Genomic DNA, 4,502 nt, shown 5'->3' with positions numbered 1-4,502 from the left:
TGATACATTTGTGCATCTAGTCATCAAAGCAGTCACAGGGCCAGCCCAGATTCAAGGGGATGCAAATAAACACCTCTCGATGGAAAAGTGACCTGCATACAGGGTGGAAACAAGTTGATAGTGACACTCTTTGGAAACTATCGAACTTGTCGTTGGCTGGCTCTGTGCCTTTGAGTGTGAACACCGCTAAGACTCAGCTCTGAGGCTGGGTACTACAGAGGGTGCAGAGCTAGGTGGTCTCCTTTGCATCAACCTCAACCAGCAAAACCCAAGCTTACCTTGAGGGCTCCGTAGTGGGAGGGTTGAAGCACTCTACTGGACTCCTCTCAGCCACGAGAGCCTCCTGAGTGTATATCTGGAGGTGAGGCCTTTGAGGAGGAATCTAAGGCTAAGTGAAGTTATAAAGGTAGGCTCCAAATTCAATAGGACTGGTGTCCTACAAGAGAAGCCACCAGAGAGACTGCCAAACACAGACGAGCCCACATGAGGACTTAGTGGGAAGGCAACCATCGTCACCTAGAGAGGCCTCATGAGAAACCAGTGCCATCCACTTTGATCTTGGGCCTCTAGGCTGCCTTTGTCTCCTGCTGCCCTACCCTGTCTCAGACTGTCCAGGCTACTCCCTGGTTTAAAAATCCTTCAGAGTGGTCCCTGCGCCCTGCTCTGCTCTGTGGCGCTAACTGGTTTATCATTCCTCCCACCAAAAGACCTTTGTACCTGCTGTTCCCTCCCCTGGTTCAGTCCTTCCCCTTCCCATCCCCTCTCCTATCTCCCTCTTCTGGCTATCTCCTCCTCCTCAGGGCTCAGGAAAGATCCCTTGTCTCTAAGTGACTCCAGGTGCCCTTGGTGAACAGTGATTCTCACCTCCAGCCACACATGGGAATCAGCTGGGAGCTTTGAAACAATCCATGGGTAAGCTCCCCCTCTGACCGACAGACTCAGAAATAGCCAGGGTTGGGTGGTGCTTGAGCCCTCCAGGCTACTGAAATGTGCAGGCAGGGATTAAGAATCTCTCTTGCATGTTTTGGAAGCCCCCTGTGCCATGAGGGTGAGGAGCAGGCGATTTGCTCACCGGGGTAAACCCTACAGCTGAGTCTGTTAGGCGCTGATAGAACGTTTGCTTAATGGCTGAAAGAGACCCACCTTGGTCCACTAGTCTGCACTGCCCGCCCACCCCCAACGCCCAGCCACAGGACCCTGGCAGGGCTGTTCCCCCTCAGCGTTCCCACATGCTGTTCCCGCAGATCCTACAGTCCCAGAGGCCCCTCTCTGGGGAAGATGTCCCCAACTCCCAACTGAGCTCCAGTGCTGAAGCCCCCCAGGCCTTCGCCTTGGTATTCCTTACCACCCCAGATAGCAGCTGTGTCGCTCCCCTTCCCCAGGAGCCCAGGGACTCCCAGAGGACAGGGCTGTGCCTGAGCAACCCCAGTGCCTGGCACAGGGCGGCCCACTCAGTGGTGCTCAGTAGCCGACAGCTGAGTGACTTCCATGCCCAAGTATAATATTTTTGACTCACTTAGACTTGGCTTGGGTCCAACAGATGACCCAAAAAAGCCCTCCAATTAAAAGCCCAGAGAATTAGTGGAACCTGACAATAAAGCCTTGTGGGCGCTGTGACCTTGAGGGGGTGTCGTTTATTATAAAAGGACTACCCGGGAATGTTCTCCAAGGCTGGTGAGTGGGGACACACCTGCGCAGAGGCTTCAGCCTCTCCACACAGCAGTGCTCGCTCCTACCTTTCCAGAATGGCCAGTGGTTCCAGGAACTTTTTTTTTTTCAAGAATTTTTATTTGTTATTACTATTATTTTAATTTGACCAGGGAGGGAAAGTGAGAAAGCAAGTCACTAGGTAAGGCACTCAAACAGCAGTTGGCCATGTGGGAATCCAGCACCTTTAGCACACCACCTGCCTCCCCAGGAACTTCCTCTCACAGGTACTATGAGTCGGGAGACTCCCATAAAGATATGCTGAAGCCGGAAGTCCTGGTACCCGTGGAAGTGGGTCTTTGCAGATGTCATCAAGGTGAGGTGACACTCAGTGGAATTTATCTGAAATTCCAATTTAACGGAGTATCTTGTTGGTGTTTTTTTTTCTTTTTCCTTTCCCCCAAATCTGGCAACCCTAGGTGGGAAGGCAGGCAGGCATGTGAAGAAGGGATAAAGGTCCAGGGACACACGCAACTCTCAGCCTTGGAAAACCAGCCAGCAGGCTAGGCAGACACGGTGAGCGAGGAGCTGTCTGCCCACCCAGGATGGCCCATGGCACAGGGACCTGTGTGGGAAGTGGAGGTCTGGGCCAGGATGCTGGGTTCGGTGAACTCTGAAGCCCCTCTGATACCTAGAATCCCACAGTAATAGAAGCAGGAGGCAGATGAGGAGAGGGGAGAAGCCCCAGGGATTTGGGCAGTGCCCTTGGTGTGCTAGGACATGGCAGAGACCAGCACTGGCAGGTCTGAAACCAGCTGGCCTGCGACGCAGGGAGTTGTGGTGGCCAGCATGGAGCTGTGGCTCTGGGACTCCATTTGAGGCATGGGAGGGCCCTGGAAAGCACACGGGTGCAGCCCTGACAAGGCTTTCAACCATCACAGCGCATGGAGCGATGAATTTCCAGAGACCTCTGGGATCTATGACATCCCCCCAGGGAGAGGAGGCTAGACCGGGAGCTGGAAGGGACTCCCTGCTCTGCCTACTGCTCCCTCGCACCCCCACAAATCACTCACTGGATAGGGCCTGTTCTTCCTAAGGAAAACTGATGGTCCCCCAAACCCCAGAACCAGGAACCAGGCCTTGCCTCTCCCCACTCCCTCTCCCAACCACAGAAACTCACCACCAAGTCAAGCAAGAAAAGCAAACTGTTTATTTACACCTTGGTCTGTACATTACAGTTCCTGGAAGGAGCTGCCTCAGAGCCTGCTCGTTTGGGATGGAAGCAGGCTGGAGGTGAGGCGCTCGGGACCCTGGGACACGGCTTTGTACCTCACCCCACACTCCCCTCCTGGGGCCTGCAAGTGGAGGACCCACCCCAGCCCCAAAGCTAATAAGCCTGTTTCTGGATGGGGCCTCCTGGGGCAATAATAAACTCCAGTTGAATCCCGAGTCAGAGGCTGGGGCATGAAGGCCCAGGGGTAGTTTATGTCGCCTGAGCCCCAGGAGACCCAGCCAAGAAAGCTGCAGAGAGCTGGGAGGGAGGGGCCCACAGGCTGTGAAGCAGCCTTCAGCAATGCCCGGTCCCTTCGAGGGCCTGGCCTCAGTTGGGTGTTTAATGGCACTCTGGTCTGAGCACCTTCAGCAGATGAGGAAGGGTTGGGCAGGTGTTAATAGCGGGCAGAGACAGAAGCAAAGAGCTTCATCCTTCTGCCCCGTTGGCGACCACAGCTGTTCTAGACACCAGATTTTAGGCCCTAAACCCAGGCCCACTGCCAAGCACTGGGAACTATGCGTCCAGGGCGTCCTCTGGGAGCGGAGGGGAGTCCCTGAAGCTGCTATAGACCTGTGACATCTCTGCCGGGAACGCTGTCCCAGGTTAAACGGTACGCCCTGCCTCGTATCGACATCGGTACAGGAAGAGGTGTGCGGGAGACGCTGTTTCCTACAAAGTTGCCCTTTTCTGGGATGCAAGGCTTCTAAGCTAGCTGTAGGCGGGATGAGGGACTAAGTGGGTCCTCGCCCCCACGCTTAAGACAATGATGGGAGATCTGTACAAAGTTACCCAGTCTACAAGGCCGGGTGTGCCAAGGGGAAGCAGGCCCGATCCTGTGGATCACTGTGTCTGGCAGACTGGGCCTTCCACGGTGGAGGCACGTGGGTACAAAATCGACACTGTATGTACACATTTACAGGGTTTGGGCGAGGCCAGGGTGGGCGAGAAGATGTAGAAAAGGGGGCAGTGGGTAACTTGGAAAATCCCGTACAGTGGTGACAGGGACGAAAAGGCACAAGGACAAAGACCCCAAACCATGCAGACAAAAACACAGCCTGTGCAGCACGGCGAAGCAGGTGAGTCCCAGCAGGAGGCAGGCTCGCCCGGGGACAGCAGCACTTGCATCCTACAGGAGGTGGCCTCGGCGGCCATCCTGGCTGCTGGCTCTGGGGCAGACATCTCTACGTGACGGTCACAGTGGAAGGGGAGCCTACGAGGTTGTAAGGGAGACCTAATAATGCTTGGTGAGCATGGCGGTGCCACGCTTCACCAGGGTCTATGGTTTCAGAAAAACCTTTCTAGAAAGCGGCCTACATTCTGGGTGGGCAGCGGACTGGCAGCGGGGCCTCAGCACTGGGCTCCCCTGTGTGCAGGGCCAGCCGAGGACCCAGCCTTTCCCATTTCCTGCTGGCTGCCTTGTTCATGCATGCTTTCAGGACCGACATGAGGACTGGGAGGGCCCTAAGATCAGTGTTCATCTTCACCTTGCAGCCCCTTGGCGGGGCAGGCCTCAATCTTACCAGCCTAAAGTGTTACCCTAGAGGGGGTGCCCTGGATCCTAGAGGGAGGGCCAGGGTCTGCC

The sequence above is a fragment of the Tupaia chinensis genome, unplaced genomic scaffold (genome assembly GCF_000334495.1).
Source record: "Tupaia chinensis unplaced genomic scaffold, TupChi_1.0 Scaffold000407_1, whole genome shotgun sequence".
NCBI classification, from domain to species: Eukaryota; Metazoa; Chordata; class Mammalia; order Scandentia; family Tupaiidae; genus Tupaia; species Tupaia belangeri.
The sequence above is the reverse complement of the archived record's forward strand: the minus strand, read 5'-3'. Positions refer to the sequence as shown.